Source organism: Pocillopora damicornis, chromosome 1 (assembly GCF_964200805.1).
Source record: "Pocillopora damicornis chromosome 1, jaPocDami1.2, whole genome shotgun sequence".
Taxonomy (NCBI): Eukaryota; Metazoa; Cnidaria; class Anthozoa; order Scleractinia; family Pocilloporidae; genus Pocillopora; species Pocillopora damicornis.
Genome location: NC_142670.1, coordinates 32,353,588 through 32,376,481, shown reverse-complemented (window position 1 = coordinate 32,376,481; position 22,894 = coordinate 32,353,588). Strand labels below are relative to the sequence as shown.

The 22,894-nt window shown below is 35.2% G+C and overlaps 1 protein-coding gene and 1 pseudogene across 1 annotated transcript in view; one reads left to right on the top strand and one right to left on the bottom strand.

Annotated features, from left to right (window-relative positions):
* The window catches only part of LOC149053356 (uromodulin-like), a 272,818-nt gene that overhangs the window by 145,637 nt on the left and 104,287 nt on the right, over nucleotides 1–22,894 (top strand). The window lies entirely within an intron of this gene.
* LOC149053362 (solute carrier family 25 member 32-like) lies at nucleotides 2,087–10,428 on the bottom strand (annotated as a pseudogene).

Sequence of the window (22,894 nt, the reverse complement as noted above, 5' to 3'; positions counted from 1 at the left end):
CACGTGTTAAGTCTACTTCTAGCTTTTAGTCGTAATTTGTATAGGTAATCGCATGGGGCCGAGTAAAATTAAGGATTTAAGATAAAGGACGCCATTGCTACAGACAATTTTTTGGCAACAACTACTCGATGGCATAAGCTGTTGCTAGGCAACCTGGGGAGCAATCGTGAGCAAGTAATTTTGCCCCTTCACAAGCAAAATTAAGAAAAAATACCCTCTTCATTGACCAATCAGCATTAATTAATTTTACCCTCTCTGTTACTAGTATATTGAATACGTTAACAGAAATGAATTTAGGCTGTAAATACATGAATACAACTGAAAAGACTTAAATGAGTTATTTCCTAACGATTTATGGCTAATTTTGTAATATGTCGAGACCATTATTGCCAGGACGATTTCACATTAGACCTTACGCAAGAAAAAATTTATTAGTACGTTTTATATTTCGTGTTAATGATGACAAAAACTGCACTTTCCTCTTATCAACTGCGGCAAAAAGTGTTGATCTCTCTCCAAAATAGGGCTTTTTGGACGTCGAAACAACCTTTCGCCATACATTTCTTTCTAACGAGTTGCAATGTTTGCCCCGAGGCGATCCCAGAAATCTTTATACAAATTTAAGAATCCGATTAATGGCAACTCACTCATTCGTGTTATGATTATAAGTAATTGGATGATGCTAATAGACAGAGAGTCATTGCACACTCCTGGGACTTAATTGCGTTACCACCAAATACCTCTGGGCTGTTATTTTTGTGTGGGAACTGAGGATCAAAAATGTCTTAAACGCATTTGGTAACGTCCAGTTGAGGTACAAACAACTACAGGCTTTGATGGGCGATTAAAGCAAGAGTTAACATAATTCTTTATGATGCTATCATTTCATTTTAGTTCCTATTTGCATCATCATTGTCCAATCCAAATTCTTCTTTAAATTTTACTTAACGCATAGTTGTTCTTGTAAAACATTAGTCCCATCTAGTTGTTGTCGAACTGATTGACTTGAAAAATGTCAACAAAAAATGTTATCTTTGTTTCTACAACCTTTTTTTAATGTTTATTTCATTTATTAGCCGACCCCTGTTATAATTATCAAAACCTGAGTGATGCCAATAGAAAAAGCAGTTACGTTACGCCGATAGATGAACTATCTTTGTGTGACAACTTACTCCCCACGGGATGGTATCGTTTTGTGGGAGATGCAGGAACAAAAATGCCAACAACGCGTGTGCCAGCATTCAGATGTGGTACAGACTGGTCAGGCTGGTTGGATGGTGCTCATCCTGTAGTGGAAGATGGTATAGTTCACAGGAGGGTCTGCTTCAGTGATCGTTCTTCTGGTTGCAAACATCATGTAGATATTTTTGTAAAAAACTGCGAATCCTACTTCATCTACAGACTTTACCTACATTTCTGTTCCTCACGCTACTGTGGTACAGACTGAATGTGAAGTAAATATATTTCGCTTAGTAAGAGGACTCTCAAATCGTTCCGTAGGTACGTATGTATATGGTTTTGACAAACAAACAGAGAAAGTTTTTAAAGATTTTAACGTAAGGAACAGAAAAAGGAAAATAAGGTAATTCTTAGCTAAATATTGAACATTTTTCTTGATTAATTGCAAGTAATTTTCGCAAGTAATGTTTGAATTATTAAGTTATAAAAAGAAAACTTTCAAAAAGGCATCTCTTTTAGTTCATGACTTTGTTAGTGCTAAGGGAATGTACATAAATTTCATACCCGCAAGGGACAAGGGGGGGGGAAGGGGGGGGGAGGGTTCTTCATAAAAGAACAATGGGAGAAATCATTGTTATCCTTAGGACTTGAGAATAGCAATGGATACCTCTTGCATTGTTGTGCATAAATTGCTCTGGAAAAATCTCATATTCACGTGCCACTGGTAAATGAAGTTACTGATAAAATGTGTAAACGCACTGGCCGGTTAACTTCGCACGGTTAACATATTTTTTCCATGAATGAATCCGTCGGAACTGTTGCAGAATAAAGCCTGGTAATAAAATCACGTTCTATAATATTGCCCATCGTCTCCCGTTGCCGGATTGCATTATTTATCCTGTTGATGTCATCTGTCCGGCAGAAGGAAGTGAGTAACGTTTTCGTACACCACAAATATGAGTGCACATGCTGGCGTTACTCTAAAGGAAACCAAAAACAACAACAATCAAACACATAATACACAGTACAATCAATAATGAACGTGTTTACGTAGATTACGGTTTCAGGGTTTCTTCAACAGCGCTTCTTTGCTGGATTTGAAACAAAAAAAAAATAGAAAACCGCTAAAACCTACACTAACGCATAAATACTTGTGATAACGATAAGTATCTTAATTATTTCACAGTATTCGAACATATAACTGACGAAAACAATGACATGACACCTACTCCGAATTTTATAGCCTTTTAATGTAACTATTGCCCGTCTCTTCCTCCCAGTTTCTCACAGACTGGAGGGTGCAAATAAGTTCAAACACCTTATGGGGGTACACCCCATCTCTTAAGACCCTTTTCTTTACACAGCGCCACCTAAAGATGGGAGCTCACTAAGCCCTCTTGGCCAATTCTAGATTATACAATGCGGTTTGACACATAAAACTAACTAGCAAATCTACTTGTATCATCAAATTTATCTTCAACATTCTGCCTTACCTGAGGACACTGGGAATTAATCCTTTGTAAAATCCTCTTACTCCTTCATGCCTATGATTTTGAAAAGAACCTGCCGTGAGAAGAGGCCAAAAAAAGAAGAATACCTTCTTTCACGGAAATGCGGACTTTACTACTAAGCCGTAAGTCAATCCGAAAATTGGATCCAGTACTCAAATAAACTGGTTTCAGTTCGCCAATTTCGGTCCAGTTCTTTGTCAAATTGTTTCAGACGGGCAAAACATGTACCTCTCTTCAGTGTAGATGGGTTTGAAATTAGAGATGGAAAGCTAGTCTATAACGTATCGAAAGCTTTAAGTTCTCATATTAAGTTTCAACTTACCTGAAAGTTTTACTAATCACATCCAACGCGCCTTTGTATTCCACCATCGTGTAATGATTCTTTAGAAAAAGTAAAATTCACGAACAATGAATGACAGCAGGAAACTGTAAATACTGAACAATTTAACAAAACAGACTTACTCAGAGACAGCTCCTGGTATATTCAATTGGTTCGAGGCTCGAGCACAGGCTACATCAACAGCAACAACATCATACAGCTGACGAAAAATTGCAAGCACAGTGATATTAAGGTAAGGGAAAAAACTGAGTCTTGTTTAACCTTTATTTCCTATAAACTTACCATAACATGAATATTCTCCCTCATAAATCTAACGGTCCTAGTGTGCTTTGTATCGCCAAAATTTCGCAACTCAAAACAGCAATTGATAGACATTTTGGAATTTGCCTCACTCGTTTTCATTTTTATCTTTAAATCGTGACGCCGATCAACATCTCAGCTGCAACTCTGTCTAAGAAAAACCCTTATGATTCCCAAATAACCGCAAGTAAAAGTTGGCGATATCAAAGAAGCGGGTGAACAAAGGTGTAACGACTCAGACAGTAACAACATTTAGTGGACATGCAGTTAAAAGTGACGCTAAATGAGTACGCATCAAACTTCAAGTCTCTTTCCCGAGAGAAACACCATGTCCAGAGCGCTTTTTTCGAACTTCTGTAGTTCTTAGCAGTATAAACAAACAAAGAATGTACATGTTGCCAAGAAAAGCTCGTCCGTGGAAAAGCGCTAAAGTTTGTCTGAAAGGTTTTGAATTTCAGAATTTAGATTTCTTTATTATTATTCTTTATTATTTATTCTTCGAATTTAGACTTGTTCATGGTCTCAAATTCAAATTCAAATAAAAGGATCTCGCAATTCTAACTCAATTAAGACATTTCTAATAAAACTTTGCTCGAAAGCTCTCTTCTATTGTTTAGACGCATGTCACACTTAAAAGATGTATGAAGATTTAGCAGCCCCGCGTAAAAAAACAAAAACAAGCAACCCAGAAAAAATGAGAGCGAGTCTCTGTTAGTTTAAAAGTTTTGTATTCAAATGATGGTCATTAATAGATTTTAGGACCTGTCACGTATCTCATTTTAAAACAAACTATACATGCACTTCTGGTGACGAAGGGGTTGGAAGAAATTTGAGATATTCTTAGGTGGTATGTTTATTTGACTTCTGTGTATTTTTACTATAAATCTCTTAATGAGTTAACTATAGATATTTTACCTACTACTGTATATAGTTTTTTTTAGTTTGTATATTCTCACCTAATTGGTGTCCCCAAATTAGTAAGGGATTTGTTCCCTGGCTAGACGGTTTTTGACACTTTAATAAAGTTTCTATTCTATTCTATTCTATTCTATTCTATTCTATGATTAATGAAACAAGTATCTTCGCCATTGTTTGGCAAAAATTGCAAACAGAACAATTATACTACTTAAATTCCGGCCCGAATTTTGTTGAATTCATTGCTTAAGAGGAGCCAAACAGAAAAGATGATTTTTTCTTAATGTTAATTATTATACAATGGCTTAAAACAAACGTTGTTATAATACCTTGATGAAAGACAGCATTTTAGCTCAGAAGCAATCAGGCGCTTAAGGACAGCATTTCTGATATTTATCAGCTTTAGAGCTAGGACGAATAAGATTGGCTTAAATCCCGAAGAAGTGTTTGGTAAATTTTTGACGGCAAACTAATTAGGGAAATTACACACCAGACCTTTTTAGATTATTTTTATAATTAATTTTTAACTAAGACTTTTTGATAACTGGACTGTTTGTTTTTTAAAGGAGAAGAAACGCACTCTAAGAGATAGTTGTTTTACATAGCCAATTTCGTAAAGCTATCTTCGCGAGTTAACAACACTAGATAAGCACATCAAAGTCATTATTCCACAAAATCTGAGAGAAGCTAAAAAACCTCATATATTTTAACACAACTTTGCAGTTGTACTTAACGTTGTTTCCTGACATTTTAATTAGCATCCTGTCGAGCTGCTATGAAATTTTCTCGCCCATTTTTAGGCGGGCCATTAATCAGTGCATGGCATTTATTATGAATATTATTTTTATTTATCAGTTAGGCAGATAGTTTTTCAAGTAAGCTGTAACTAGGCGGGAATTAAAAATGTACTTATGGTGTCCTATCCTCAATATTTGCAGATTAAATATAAGTAAAAAGTATGTTGTGGATATCTCAAAATTTAAGATTCTTCCTCTTCGCCTCTGTCATGGAGTTCGTCACAGCTAACGATCAATGTAGGAACGATGTATATAAGGAATGGCTCTCAGGTGATCGATCTTCAGAAGGTGGTCTGTGGCGGCTCCTCACCTCTGCGATGTCAAATGTGGACAAGAGATCACGTGTCAAAGCGATAACTATAATCGAAAATACCAAATATGTGAACTAAATAACCGCACCAAGGAGGGGAGACCGAAAAATTTCCTTTCACCTCCCGCGTGGTTTTACATCCAGCGATTGAACGACAGAGGTAGAAAAACAAGTTTTTCTATCTCAGGGATTCGTATTTCTTTAAATCTTCTCCATCCTCAGCCTGATTCCTTCTCACCTGGAAGAACTAAGAATAGGAAGTGAACGTAAAATATATCTTTACTTCAGCTCCCTTAGGTTCTATCCCTGAATTACCAGGGCTGTCTTGTCGCGAAATAAAGGTGACTGAAAAGGTATAAGCGGCAAGTACTGGCTGGATCCAACCAGGAAAGGAAAGGCAAAACTGATTTACTGTGATATGGTTAACGAAGGTGGGTGCTATAAGTAAGCTTGAGTTATTTTATTTTGTAAGGAGTTCCAAGTATCATGAAACTTTTATAGATTATGCTATTATTGATATCATTATCATAATATTTGGTTTGGATTAGTTCTAGCGTGGATGTGTCTGTCAAGTTGCTCTAACGTAGTCACTGCTTCTCTTTCGACATCCTAGATATGGATGAATGTACATTTAATATCAGTGACTGCAATGTGAATGCAAACTGTACTAACACGTATGGTTCTTACAAATGCACATGTAAAAAGGGATATACCGGCGATGGACACTCATGTTCAGGTAGTTTTGAAGACAACGTTATTAATAGTTCCTAATAAAACTAATTTTTGTAAATCGTCTCATAATTTTAAGCAGCGTTACCCGCGCATGTTTATTCACAGAGTTACCATGATCTACATCTTTCTTGTTTCAGAGCCGTTGGATTGATAAATTAAACTATTTGTACTAAGATATAATTTCGCAATATCTTATTCATGTAGCACAATAAAAGGAAATCTTTTTTTTTTTTATAATTTATAATGATTAAAGGAATTTAACGGGAATGAGTCATAAAAATGATAAAGTGCAAAATGTGTCTATGGTTTCTCAGATATTGACGAGTGTAAAGGACATCACTCTTGTCACGTGAATGCTACCTGCACGAACACCAAAGGATCGTACTTTTGTACTTGTCATCCCGGATATAATAGAAATGGACACGACCGCACAGGTACTTGATGCCTTTCTTTTCTAACTATTCCCTTTAAAAAGAGTGGTAAAGGGAGACTCGGTGGATAGGCTTAAAGGACAGAATAACGGATTTGAACTTGGGGAAACCAAGAAAAAATCTAGTGAGTGGTAATGTGAAGTAGTGATGAGAAGTGATTGCGTTTAGAACCAAATACAAAAAGACTAAGGTTTCTAAGCTTATGCTCGGCAACTTTTCCCAAGTACAATTTTTTCTTAATTTTTTTTCGTTTATGATTTTACAGATATTGACGAGTGTAAAGGAAATTACCCTTGTCACGTGAATGCAACATGCACGAACACCCTTGAATCACATGTATGTCAATGTCATGCTGGATATACTGGAAATGGACAAAACTGCACAGGTGAATTTAGTTTCTTCGCTGCAATATTTAGAATAGTCCTACGTGACACGTTCGAATACAGCGCCTCACCATTCAGCCGCGTTGCAAGACAATTCGATAATTTTTAATGCATAACTCGTTTTAATATAGGCAGCCCTTTCTCGTGTTAAGGACCTCTTAGGTAATATTCCTGACTTCTGAACGAACGATTTTAACAATAAGCTGATGATTAAAAATGTCTTAAACAACGCAAATTTACTCAATGCATAGTTGTTCTTGTAAAACACAAGTCCTGTCTGGTTGTTTTCTATCTATTCTATTTTATCTTTGATACCACAACCTTTTGTAATTTTTTATTTAATTTTAATAGACGACCCATTTTATAATTATCAAAACCTGATTGATGTCAATAGAAAGAGCAGTTATGTTACACCAATACACGGATCATCTTTGTGTGACTACTTACTCCCTGAGGGATGGTATCGTTGTGTGGGAGCTGCAGGAACAAAAATGCCAACAACACATGTGTCAGCCGGCAGTTGTGATACAGACTTCCCAGGCTGATTGAATGGTGCTCATCCTACAGTGGAAGATAGTGAAGTTTACAGGAGGGTCTGCTTTAGTGATCGTTCCACCGGTTGCAAATACTCTGCAAGTATTCCCGTGAAAAACTGTGGATCCTACTTCATCTACAAACTTCACCACCCACCTGCTTGTCACTCACGCTACTGTAAATTGCTCCGTAGGTACATGTGCAGAAGGTTTTTAACATATAACGTAGTTAACCTCTTTCCTCTATCATAAACATTATCAGCAGATTTTAACTTTGGTGGCAAAAATGAATTTATCTCATTTGAATGATCATTCTCAGGAGATAGCTTCTGTCATCGAAGAGAATTGCCCGAAGGATCTTCAAAGTAATCTTGAAGTAAAATCTGCAAGACGCAAAATCTCAAGCAAATGGTTTTCGAGCTTTTTCATTATGTATTTTTTCTTTTTTGTTTTTGTTTTTTTTTTCTTTTTTATCCTTCTTTAGCTGTAATTGTTAACCATGGTTACGTTATAGGTATAAAAAGAAAATGTCATGACAGTCAAAATCTGATGTCCTATGAAATTACACAAAGTTAACGTAATAATTGTGACTCAGTATTTTGAAAAGTTGAACCAATTTCCTAGCACACAGTAAGCAAAATTCAATTTTTTAGCATGTCGTAACCGTGAGTCAAATGTGTCCGAATCGACCAAGATTCATTCGTAGTGGATCGCTTACATCTCAGACTGTATTGAATCTAAGTTAAGGATCTTTACGCAATGGCTTCAAAGTGTCCCTATACAGCTTATTTAATTAAGCGCGCAGGCACTTTATTCATTCAAGATGAGATGAAATTAATTTTCGCAGCAATTTGTATAGGTAATCACGCGTTTCGCCTGCGGAGAAATCAGCACGAGTAATTTTCAAATGCTAACCAAATTGCATAAGCTCGTAAGGCGATTGCAACTTGCATGAGTATGATTACGGTTAAAAACTGCATGTAGCGTTTAAAATTTGACCTGTTTTTCTAAGTTTAATGTTTGCCTACAACATAAACCGTCCACGAAAAGTATTCCAAACTGCGATGCGCTAAAAATAAGACTAAGAATAGAATAGGTAACTTAAAGTTGTTAGGTGTTGTCAACAAGTTAGTACACCGTTCATGTACATCACCAATAATTTTTCACAGAAATGTTAGATTTGAAATCAAAATCATAGTTTCTCCTTGTGGAATTTTCCTTTTTTTATCCTGCAAAAATATTCAAAGAACCCTATGAAAAATAATAAGCGCAGAAAGAAAAAGACTTAACCCCCCGAGGGCCACTGCCCGATATCTCAAGGCAGATATGATATTTATTTTCTGATACTAGTCTTCGAATCATTTGATGTTCATTTATCTCTAATTTACAAGATGAGACCGGAATACAAAGCAAATGGGGAAAAGCAAAGAGAGTTTATTAACAACGTATCAAAATATCAAAATCGTTGGCGGTCTTTAAAAAGGAAGGTGATATGAGCTGGCTCACTTTGTGGTTCAGCTTCTTTAGTGGCGTGAATAGAAGGGCATCGTGTATGTAGTATCATTATTCAACAAAAACTGCGTATCTATTTGCAAATACATTTAACTAACTGTTTCGCAAGAGGAAGTGAATAACGTTTTCGTACACCACGAATGTGAATGCACATGCTGGCGTTACTCTAAAAAAGGAAACAACAACAATCAAACAAACAAAATACAGTCATCTTAACAATGAAACGTGTTTACATAGATGAGGGTTTCGGGGTTTCTTCTACAGCGCTCCTTTGCTGGATTTCCGAATTCGAAAAAAAATAACATAAAATCGAAAAAACTTACTCTAACGCATCAAATGGCGCACAGATACTTATGATAAGGATAAGTATATTTACCATATCACAGTATTCTAAAATATAACTGACGAAAACAATGACATGACACCTACTCCAAATTTTATAGCCTTTTAATGTAACTATTGCCCGTCTCTTCCTTCCAGTTTCTCACAGACTGGAATGTGAAAATAAGTTCAAACACCTTATGGGGGTACCCCATTTCTTAAGACCCTTTTCTTTACAAAGCGCCAACTAAAATTAAAGATGGGAGCCCACAAAGCTCTCTTGGCCAATTCTAAATTATACACTGCGGTATAACGCATAAAACTAACTAGCAAATCTACTTGTGTCATCAAATTTATCTTTAACATTCTGCCTTCTTGAGGACACTGGGAATTAATCCTTTCTTATATCCCCTTACTCCTTAGTGCCTAAGATTTTGAAAAGAACCCGCCGTGAGAAGAGACCATAAAAAGAAGAAAACACTTATTTCATAGAAATAATGTAATGAAGGTTGTGGTGTGAGCGTCAGTTGTCGCTTCAAAATGCTTAAGATCGTCATAGAGGATGACTACCTAAGATGTTAAGTTCAAACTCAAGTTCTCCACTAAAATTCGGCAATGGCTATTACATGTGTTCGTATTCACCCTTTACACCCTAACATTAGTATGCACATTCTCCAAACTGTTCTCTGTACATTTCCAAAGATGCTGACGAGGAGAATTTCTTTAATAATCAAGAACTCCTTTAGTTGGTGATCATTTTCTCTATTCTCATGATTTCCGTGTGTGGTTCAGAGGTGATATTATAAGGAGAAGTTAGATGCTAGTCAGCCTTGGAGGGCAAAGGGTTGATTGTTATTTAATCCTTCTGGGTGGAGAGAGGAGGGAGAGAGGAGATGAGAGTAAAGTTTTTTTTCCCAATAAAAAACAACGACTCAATCATCCGCCCTAAGCTATGAATGTGATCAAACTCAAAGCACTTTACATGTTCTTGTTTGTCAAGGTCTAAGATCAAGAGTTACAGGTTTGCCAACTCGGTTGAATTTGAAAGCTTTAAGATGTATATAATCAACTATACAGACACGTGTAGACAGTAATCACCAGCTTCTTGTTGGTTGGTGTTCCAAAATATTGACTGTAGCCTTTCTTTAGCTCCTCATAAGCCATGAATTGCGGCGCACCATGTGATTGATACGCCGAAACGTAACCCTGATCAAGTAAAATAAAATGATATGAGCAAAATTTATGTTCCATCCAAACAGTAAACTCAGGTCAGTCCCTTTTATTTACATTAGAAATTTCTATCTGCTTGGCAATACATAAAAATGGTATGGATAATTTATACCATGATCAATCTTGGGAAATAAAAAATTAAGTGAACTATACATTTTAAGAGGAAGGTTGAATCTCTAAATCCTCTCATATGGGAACCCATGGCTGCTAATTTGATTGCATTGTGTCCAATTACCATTTACTAGACAGTATATCATCACTTTGTGATCGCAGCCACTTTCCATAAAAGTGCTTTATCTGAGTTATTGTATCTTTCCATGTGGAAGTTACATGCCATTATTCGAGCTATGCCAAGCTGGTGAGGCCTTAAGCCTTCACTCCCAGTGGTGATTAACATGTAACTTCTCTTTGAAACATCCATACATCATCCAACAAAAAGGTGACGATGATACTCAAACTTATCAGGTAGAACCAAATTCCCCGAACTAATTTACAAAGAAATGTGTAACAACTAGAGAGGAGAATAAATAAAAAGACCTTGGAGGTTAAAGGGTTAAATTGGGCTAAATTAGGTTTGCGTGCTATAAAGTTTTCAAATTGCGATTTCCAAGTATACTCCCACTTCTGCATTTTCCATGCACATGAAAAGTGCACCTGTAAAAATTTAAGTCTGAATACATTTCTTTTAACTCTGTAATTACGTAATGGAGACATAAGCAAGTATTAACCACCCATGTTAGATTTGTCACTGACAATGTGCCTAGTTCCTAATGATAAAAAGAACACATTCCATAAGGCAGAAAGGCTGAATGAGTGCAAGTACTATACAGAGTACAAGTTAAAAACAAGTTCTCAGCTAACGTTAATAAGGATCTTTAGCATACTGGTTTGATTCATTTACTCTTTTACCACCAAGACCTGATTGCTAATTCTCCCCTCTAGCTCCTAGGCATTTCTTTGTAAATATGTGATGAGAATTTGGTGTAAGATCAATATAAATTTGAGTATTCTCATTACAAGCTTGCTTGATAACGTAAGGATATTATAGGGAGAAGTTACATATTTATCACTCCTTTGTTAGTAATTAGGGTATGCGCATAAAGTTGCAATCAACAGGGTGGGGGGGAGGGGTGAGGAGGGAGAAGTTCCCTATAAAAGAACAATGGGAGAGGTCATTGTTATCTTTAAGAGCTAAGAAAAGTGATGGATATCAACTGCATTGTTGTGTATAAAATGATGTGAAAAATGTTCAATAATTACAAGCCTCTGGTGAATGAGGTCAATGATATGAACGCACAAGGCGGTTAACTGCGTAACGTTTGCATAATTGTGTTCTTTTTATTTTATGATGGTTGGAATGGTCAGAACTGTTGCCAAATAAAACTTGGTAATAGAACCATGAGCTGCAAATCTACCCATTCTCTTCTACTACATGATAGTCTCATTAAATTATTTATCCTCTCGATGTCATCGGTTTGGAAGAAAGAAGTGAATAATGTTTTCGCACACCACGCATACGATTAGACATGCGACTGTACTTACCCTGGAAAACAACAAAAAAATAATCAGGGATCGTGTTAGAAGAAATAACGGAATTTCACATATCGTCAAACCTACTTGTACCACCAAAATTATCCATTACATTGAATCTTACTTCAAGACAAAAATCCTCTCACTCCATCCTGCCTGAGATTTTAAAAGAAAATCGTAGTGAAAAGAAATCAGACACATATCAAAATGCCCAATAAGTTGGCTAAATTATCTCAGGAATGGCAAAAAATATGGTTAAGCTTCACTCCTAAATCGTAAACTTGATCAAACGAAGTTAATAAGAGAATTTGGCTGTGTTCTCCAAAGAGCTCGGCTCAGTTCATCGCCGAGTTCTGTCCAGTCAAATATATGGATTTTCTTCGCCTCCGCCAAACCAACGAGATGAAAATACCTTTAAAAAAATCCAATTCCTTTTTTCTGCCGCACACTTCTTCTTTGATACGTTACAGTTATTGTTATTATAGAGGTGAATTGCCAACCATTTGCCAATCTAGGCCCAGAGATTGTCTTGACTTTTACTTTGAGCCTTACTGGTGAAGTGAGAATGACTTTGCTATAGGCTGAGAGGTCATTACCTTCTATCAAAGTCAAGACACCTGACATCTCCACAAATGTTAATGAGTGAAAATAAATGACTATTGCACTTAGGTAGCCTGGCCCAAACCATCAAAACTTTCCCCAACATAATCTCAAAAACAACGGAACCCGATCGATTACTCGCCAAGCAAAAGATCATCTATTTGTTTAGAGTTAATCAGCGCACTAGGGTGAATATGGAAAGGCTAACATCTCGAACTGTGAACAGGACCCTAAGAGTGACGCTAAATGAGTACGCTTCATACTTCGAGTCTCTTGACTGATGCAAACACCATGTCTCAAACACTTTTTTCGAAATAGTTTCACAATTATTTTATTACATTTTTTTCCAATTTCTGTAGCTCTTAGCAGTAGAAACAAAACAAGAATGTTAATATTGCAAAGAAAAGCTCGTCCATGGAAAAGCGCCCACGTTTTACTAAGAGGTTTGAAATTTCAGAATTTAGACCACCTGCTCATGGTCTAAAATTCAAATTCGGTCGAAAGCTTCCTTACGACTTGAGGATATTAGGATCGCACAGTTCTAACTCAATTTTGTCATTTCAAATAAAATTTTGTTCAAAAGTTCTCTTCTATGGATCAGTCGCACGTCACATTTCAACGATGTTTAAAAGAATGAGCAACGCCACCAAAAAAAAAAACAAAAACAAACTAAAAAAAACAAGCAACCCAGAAAGAGCGAGCCTCTATTAGTATAAAAGTTTTGTTTTCAAATGATGGCTATTAATAGCTTTTAGGACCTGTCAAGTCTCTCATTTTAAAACAAACTATACGATACCATATCATATTGTTGTGACGAAGGGGTTGGAAGACACGCCAGAAATTCTTCAGTGGTACAATTTGGGAGCAGCTTACATCACAAATTTAAGTAAAGAAAAGATAAAAAGAACTTGAACACGTTAGATGACAAAAAAGAACCTGTCACATTTGCAGCGTCATTAACTTGAATGAACTTCACAGTCGCCCAATTGTTAGTGTCAGGCTTAGTAATAAACTATTCAAAGTTTTCTGGAAATTTGTAAATTTGTTTGCATTTCCGTAGAATATTTCTGCAATTTACTTGACCTGATGCTGAACTTAAATTCGAATTGTAGCTTCATCTCTGCACTCAAGTTTATATGTTGTTCTCGAATAATGGAACCTTGTTTACTATGAACAAATTAACTGAAAGGCACATCATCAATACATGCTTTGCTTGGAAGAGACAATTTGCGTTCCTCGAGTTAACTATGTTTTCCCTAGCTTATGAATGGGTTTCTTTAGTTAGGCAATAGATTATGAAAAAATGAGAGGAATATGTTATGAAAATACTCCTACGAGCTGATTTTAAATTAGCTTTCGTATGTTTGTAGTTAAAATTTACCAAACATTATTTCGTGCCTAAAAGCTAATAATTTATACCGATTAGTTTTCATCTAAAATTAATGAAACAAGTATCTTCGCCATTGGTTGGCAAACATCGCAAACAGAACGATTATAATAATTTAACTTCCGGCCCGAATCTTGTTGAATTCAATACTTGCGAGGAGCCAAAACAGAAACGATGGAGTTCTTTTTTTGATGTTAATTATTATTCATTGGCTTAAAACAAACGGTTGGTATCGTAATCATAGTTGTAATACCTTGATGAAAGACAGCATTTTTAACTCGGTAACAATCAGGTGGTTGAGGACCGCATTTCGTATATTTATCACCTTTAGAGTGACGTAGAATAAGTTTGACTTAAATCCCAAAATAGCGTTTGGTAAGTAGTTGACGGCAAACTAACTACGGCTACCTTTTAGGGTTTAGTTTCCAAATATCACCTATGAATACCATCCATAGAAGGCCTGTGTATTTGTTTGAACGCGATGGTGGTCGAATTCTACTTTGTTTCTACTTTCCCTCGACTGTTTGGGGTTCTTTGCGGTGCCTTAGAAAAGATTAAACGGAAAAAAAAATTGTAGCAACTGTCGTGCGAGAACTTACTTTATTCTATCTGTATAGAGGGCTGAAGTAGTCTGTAAGATTATCTAAACAATTAAAACAAACAACTGATAGCGTTCATATAAGTTTCGGCTAGAACGGAATTATGAGGTTCATTTTGTATAAATGATTCGAAACAACTTTTCTCTCAACTGTTGATAACTGAGTTAAATTTTTTTTTTTTTGGGAATAAATAGTAAGAGAATAAATTTCAAATTCCTTGACCAATCGTACTTTTTTTCTGCTTTGAGAAGTGGAATCTTTAAGAATTAATTATTTTCAAGTCACCCAGGTGTTTTTACCGCGGACTCAAGTTTCAATGCACAAGGGCTGTGCATTGAGAAACGAAGCTACTTGGCAACAATTTGATGCGAAGTGCGTATGTAAATTCTGGAGGGCTTTTATTAAGTATGTCAACACATCATTCTGAAATATCTGAAGGCACTCGTTTTTGAACATGAGATGAAATATATATATATATATTTAGGCTTAAAAGTTTCTGAGAGCTGATCTGTCTGTATCCCTGACGTTGAAGAGTGCGGGGGCTCTGAGAAATAATTTTGTGTTTATCATTCGTCATTCCTTTTCAGGGTGAGTGAAGTTCTCTCTTATTATTAATATGAAAAAATATGTATTTTACTCTATGCTAATACAAAGTTCAAATCGAACGTGCTTTCTCTGTGTACTGATACATTAAAAAAAAAAAAAAATTCCAAGCGTTGAGCCTGAACATATCCAGGTGCAAAATATTTATTAAGGACTTCAAAGGAGCGAGCACCCATCTTTTGCCACACATACACGTAGCTGGAAAACGACAAATATTGATAAAATAATCATTTCAAATGCTTTTCAGTCCTTTTTCGCAAACCAACTCTAAACTGGTAAAGGAATGCGACTACATTTTTCAGGGAAAGAAAAATATTTTGCGTTTATGAATAAGATTCTAACCTTATTATCTTTGCTTTCTCGAATGGAACTAAATAGCGAAACAGAAGCTAAAAAATTAGAAACAAATTACATCTAAACAAATTACTGAATAGACAATTTTTTACCATCAAATAACAATTTTGAGATTCGATTAAACGGTACAGAAATCATATAAAGAGTTCTGCCGTGCATAACGTTATAAATATAATCGATACCAATGCTTTGCTCTAATTAAACAGAACTTTTTCAATTAAAAGCCTCATTTCAACCGATGGATTCACAATGTAAGTTCAACCTCATATCCTCTCTCTTAAATTAATATGGAAGATGAATCAAATCATTTTGTTCAAAACGAATCTTCAGCGCAAAAGTTCTACGTTATTCTTTTATACAGCTGAAAGAAAATTGCGAGCGCGGTAATATTAAGGTAAGGAAAAAACGGAGTCTTGTTTTAACCTTTTTTCCTGTCAACTTGCTATTAGATGAATATTCTCTCCCATAAATCGAACGGTCACGATCGATATGTTTTGTATCGCCAAAATATTGCAACTCAAAACAACAATGGATAGACCAGATGGATGAGTTGACGCTGAGCTGAGCGGACGCATATTTCTCGCCCTGTGTTATTTTATTCTATTAAGTTTCCCTAATTATGACTGGTAAAGGAAACAAACTAAAAAAAGAAAATCAGCAGTTAAGGAATGACATTGAAGATCTCAAGAAGCAACTGGATGAATTGACTGAGGAAATTGGACATCGACGTGAAGAAATCAATCATGATGCTGGCATCGAACATGGCGGCGACACTGTGGGCAAAGAACGATCAGTTGAGTTTGTTTCAGCTCAATGCGATGATTTTGAAGCGTTTAAAAAGTACGCATCGAAAGAACTGAAGCGTTTAAGCTCAAGGCTAAATGTAATTTCAGATGCTTGCGATAGAATCTCGCAGTCAATTGATGGCTTCGAAATGTACAGCTACCAATTTAACATCAAAGTTATCGGTTTACCGTTGCTGGCAGCGAAAGAGACGACCGAGCAGACAGCTAACCTGTGTCTTCAACTATTTCATCAGATGGGAGTAAAAGATGTTTCGATAAATGACATTGACATTGCCCACCGAGTTCCATCAAGAAATCCCTCGAATCGACCAGACGCAGTAGTTTGTAAATTTGTTAGAAGGATGGTAAAGGAAAAAATCATGGCGTCTAGGAAGACAATAAGGAACATAGCAGCACAGCAACTAGGATTTTCTTCAGAGATTGATGTGAGTCACCTCAATATTTACGATCATCTGACACCTCGTCTACAAACCCTTCTGTATGAGGCAAAGAAGTTCAAAGAAGCCAACAGCTTCAAATTCTGCTGGACGAAAAATGGTTCCGTATTTCTCAGGAAATCAGAGAATTCACCGATCCGCAAATTTGCAAATATGGAGGACCTAAACGCATTTACCCAAGGATAGAGATAAGTAACGCAGTGACAATATTATTGTTAGTTTTTAATATCTCACCTATGATATGATTTCAAACGCGCTTTAGATGCAAAAGCGAACCAGAAGATACAAAGAACAGGACCGAAATAGAAAACTCTTTCTTAAAGAACTTCCATATTATAACTTCACTGGCAACTTAACTCTCTACCACGGGCAATTTAACAACTCTCTGATCCAAAATCAGCTACCAACTAAGAGACAACTCGAAAACCTAAATGGTTTGCATGATCTTGATCTTTTCAGACTAAACTCAAATCTTGATGACAGTTTAAATACCAACAATAACTTATTCAATCAACAAATCTACAGCCGTTATTATTCTCCGTATAATTTTAATAAAAACCTAAATACCCAAATAAGAGACGTGATGGAAACGAGCTTTTCGATTTTTTATAATAATATCATCAGTTCAAATCACAATCTCGAAAAACTCCAAATCAACTACTTATCAGAAATGGATTTTCAGTTTGATATTATTGGACTTACAGAAACGAAAATAACTAAAACGACTGGTAATATTAGCTTTGAAATTCCAGGTTACACTTTTGAATACGTAGCCACACCATTGGCGTCAGGAGGCGTCGCGCTTTTTATCAATGAAGACCTTAATTACACAGTGCTTGAAAGGGTCTCTTGCGAGGCGTTTCAAGCATTGTGGATAGAAATTTCCCATGAGAAACAAAAAAAATGTCATATGTGGAATATTTTATCGTCAACACAACTCCCCAGATCAATTCATTGAATATTTTAATGATACAATCGAAAAGCTGGCTTCCACTGGGAAAACACTTTATTTAATGGGTGACTTTAACCGATGTCTTTTAAAGACGGAATCATCTTCATATAGTCAGGATTTCCTACTGGCCCTACAGAGTTTTTATCTTGTTCCAGCTATTGACAAACCAACACGCGTACATAATAACTCAGCCTCTCTTATTGATAATATTTTCGTTAATAATCCTGATCAAGTTCTAATTAGTGGAAACATTATTACCGATGTCTCTGATCATTTTTCTCAATTTTGTATTTTGAAATCTAAGCGAGACAAACCTGTCAAGAAATCAATTAAAAAACGCGACTTCTTTCAATTCTCCTCTGAGGAATTTAATAATGATTTGTCCGCGATCGACTGGGATGCTATTATTGCCTCAAAAACAAATATTATTGATGAACTATTCTCATCTTTCTACAGAAAATTAAATTCAGTCGTGAATAACCATGCGCCTGTTAAAATTTTATCCAAACGTAAAATTAAACAACTTGCAAAACCGTGGATAACAAAAGGAATAAGGACATCAATAAAAATAAAGAACAAGCTATATGTTAATGGAATACACAGCAAATATAAATATTATAGAAATAAAATTACAAACCTTATTCGTTTGAGTAAAAAACGTTATTACTATGATTTCTTTGAGAAAAATACAAATAATATGAAAAAGACGTGGAAAGTAATAAATGAATTAATAAATAACCAAAGGACAAAAAGCAGAGTGTTAACGAATCTGAAAGACCCAAGCAATAACAATCAAATAACACAAAATCCTTCCAGATTACCAAATATTCTAAATGAGCATTTTGCAAATGCTGGTAATTTACTAGCAAGTAAATTGCCAAAGAAAGATAACTATATGAGTTATCTTGGTAAATTGAAATCACCTGATTCTTCCTTCTTTTTCAAACCCATTACACCAGAAGAAGTTAAACAGGAAATATTATCCCTACCAAATAGTAAATCCTGTGGCTTATACTCCTGCCCTACACAACTGCTTGAATCTTCTTGCAATATCATATCTCCAGTTCTTTCTCATATTTTCAATTTATCTGTTATCCTTGGTGTCTATCCTTCAAAACTTAAGATTTCTAAAATAACGCCAATATATAAAAGTGACGACGAGACCGACCCTTCAAACTATCGACCAATGTCTCTTTTGTCTAATTTTAATAGGATTTTTGAAAAACTTTTGTACTACCGGATGAAGGAATTTATTGACAAAAACAACCTATTGTACTCCTCACAGTATGGCTTTCGCAAGTCACATTTCACAGAGCATGCAGTACTTGATATTGTCGAAGATATACTACGTAATATGGATAAACGGTACTTCTCATGCGGTGTCTTCATTGACCTGAAAAAAGCATTTGATACGGTCAATCATGAACAATTACTCGATAAATTGAACTTTTACGGTTTCCGTGGATTGATAAATGACTGGTTTCAATCATATTTAAAAAATAGAACACAAACAATTCAGATTGGAGAGCACTTATCAACAAAACTTATCTCCCCCTGTGGTGTTCCCCAGGGATCAGTCCTTGGACCTCTTCTATTTTTACTTTACATAAATGACATTCACCTTTGTTCTGATAAACTAAAATTTTATCTCTTTGCGGATGATACTAATATACTTTATGCTGATAAGAATCTTAAGGCGATCGAGCAAACGGCTAATGTAGAGTTGAATAACGTACATGACTGGTTAATTACAAATAGGTTGACATTGAATACAAAAAAATCAAATTTCTTAATTTTTCGTCCTCGTCAGAAAAAAATGCATTTTTCTCCACAAATAGGTATTTTAGATTGTGAGACAAACCGAAGAGTTAGTTTAGAGCAAAAAAGTTGTATCAAATATCTAGGCGTTTTAATTGATCAAAATTTGTCATGGAAAAACCATGTTGACTCTGTTATCGTAAAAATAAGTAAAAGAATAGGGATGATTGCAAAGCTGAGGTAAAAAGTGAAATGTGATCATCGCAGTAAATTTTTCAATTTAAGCAATTGGAAAGAAGAAGCCTGAAAAAATCAGGGCTTCAACGGGATTCGAACCCGTGACCTCCGCGATACCGGTGCGATGCTCTACCAACTGAGCTATGAAGCCACACATTGGGAGCGTGGTCAATTTATTGAGTTCATGTGTGGCTTCATAGCTCAAACAAATTGATCCGATTGCTTTCAGTACTAATTTATTTGCTTCTATACTTTATTGAACAACTATTGATGTATTTGCCAGTTATGCTTCTTTTTATAATTTAACAATATCTAACTATTTAGTTTTTAATTATCTTTATATATTGTAAATAATGCTTGTTGATGATTGACCCGCCTCGAATAGCAAATTTGCTATCTGCGGGTCAACATAATCTAAATTATTTTGTAAGAAAAAGAAAAATAAAGTGTGTAAAAGTGTAAGTGTGTAAGACCAAATCTAAAAGAAATCTGTGGTTGTGACAGAACCCATACCGACAAATATTGACTAAGGAGTCTTTTTAACAGTAGTGTAAACTTCTATTTATAACTCTGTAGTAATCGTGTACTATTTTCACCCGATCAAAAAAAATGACGTAATTTATAATGAACTCACTGCATCAATATTTTAACTGTGCAATGTTTTTCAAAGCTTTGCAAATATCAAATAGAACAAACTCTGTATAAGTTATGCAAGTCTCAGCCTCGGCCTCTGCATTTCGTAAACAAGTTGCAAAGTAACATACTATGATATGTCAGCATATTATGCTGAACTATTTATGAGCATCTGCTTTGAGCAGAAGTTCGACATGTCTTAGCTTAATAGCCCATAAGAAATGATAATCGATTCTCGTGACGTTGCTGAGGACAAGGAGTTATAAAGAAAATTGCGTGCAAGAGATAACATCCTTTCTTGCTTCGTCTTAATTTTTTCATTATTCCTTTGGGGTGAGGTCGATTCCAGCTATCATTGTTGTGAAAAAATGAAGGGTTTTCTTTGTTTTAGAGAATTATTGCTGGTTACAACCGCAAGATTCTTGCTGTGTGTTATGATATTTGAAAATATATTTCAAGCCATCACGATAAGAAATCAAGTATGATTAATCGCGAGAACTTCGCGTAAATGCGACTGGAATTGTCTACTGTGTCTACAAATACAGTTAAAATATAAAAATATTGAAAACACCATGCTTTTTAAATTGAATAGCTAGTTTTAATCTCCTTCTTCTTCGATTTTGAATGATGCCGAAAAAACAAGCATTTCTTTGTTCTTTTCAAACTTATGTAACACGGAATTCATTTAAAGACGTGCAGGTGTTCTCTCTTTATTCATATTTCAACAATACAGGACAGGCCTTTTCTCCCGTTAAATTTTAACGTTTTCATTAACACGTCCCTTTTTGTTTAAGTTTATGTAATTGTTTACACTTGATGACTCGTGTCCACGAAATAGTTTATAACATAATGATGATACGAAAATAAAGTATAACTGAATTAAATAAAAGTGTAGAGGTTCGATGTGTATGAATTAAATCGTCTATTTATTTGCAAATAAATTCTAAACCGTTCCAAGCCCGAAAAAAAACAGACATATAATCTCATGGACCAGACAGGAGTAAGAAATGAGTTATTGATAAAAGTTTTTCTATTGACTGCTGTGACTGCAATTAAAATTATAAGACAACAAATGCTTATGACAGCATCCTTTTTGGAATGTTATTAATTTCTTACAGGAAAGGTGTTGCACCTAAACAGGTAAGCCAGTTTTTAGTTAACACTCCAAGAATGAAAATCTTTATTTAAACTATTTGGAATATACAAATTCTTCCTTTTGAGAAGAAAAAAAAAGAAAAAAAAACAGACATGTATTCTCATGGACCAGACAGGAGTAAGAAATGAGTTATTGATAAAAGTTTTTCTATTGACTGCTGTGACTGCAATTAAAATTATAAGACAACAAATGCTTGTGACAGCATCCTTTTAGAAATGTTTTTAATTTCTTACAGGAAAGGTGTTGCACCTAAACAGGTAAGCCAGTTTTTAGTTAACACTCCAAGAATGAAAATCTTTATTTAAACTATTTGGAAAATACAAATTCTTCCTTTTGAGAAAAGAATAAAAGAAAAAAAACAGACATGTGTTCTCATGGACCAGACAGGAGTAAGAAATGAGTTATTGATAAAATTTTTCCTATTGACTGCTGTGACTGCAATTAAAAAAACATAAGACAACAAATGCTTGTGACAGCATCCTTTTAGAAATGTTTCTAATTTCTTACAGGAAAGATGTTGCACCTAAACAGGTAAGCCAGTTTTTAGTTAACACTCCAAGAATGAAAATCTTTATTTAAGCTATTTGGAATATACAAATTCTTCCTTTTGAGAAGAAAAAAAAAAGAAAAAAAAACAGACATGTATTCTCATGGACCAGACAGGAGAAAGAAATGAGTTATTGATAAAAGTTTTTCTGTTGACTGCTGTGACTGCAATTAAAAAAACATAAGACAACAAATGCTTATGACAGCATACTTTTAGAAATGTTTTTAATTTCTTACAGGAAAGGTGTTGCACCTTAACAGGTAAGCCAGTTTTTAGTTAACACTCCAAGAATGAAAAACTTTATTTAAACTATTTGGAAAATACAAATTCTTCCTTTTGAGAAAAGAATAAAAGAAAAAAATTGTCCAAACGAATTCGATGTGGCGGTGAAGATATCGCTTTCCAAAAATCTCACAGTTACAAAATATGGCCAAAATTTATCACATAGAACATTAAAAGACTACGATAAATCCATAGGGACATTTTTTTCAATACAGGAGCTTCAAGCATGCTCCCTAAAAAATATCACCTTGGGAAGACCTGTGTGTTTGTTTTAAGACGATGATAGTCGAATTCTTATTTACTCAGAGGTTTTAAGGTTTGCGGCGCCTTCGAAGAGATCAAATTTAAAAAAAAATTGCGCTAGATTTGATGCGAGAAATTGCTTTATCATGTATGTTCAGAAGGTTGGAGTAGTCTTTAAAACTAGTACCTACGTTAAAAAAAAAACCAATTGATAGCTTTCAAATAGGTTTCGGCAAGAACGGAACATGAGATTCACTTTGGATAATGACTCAATAC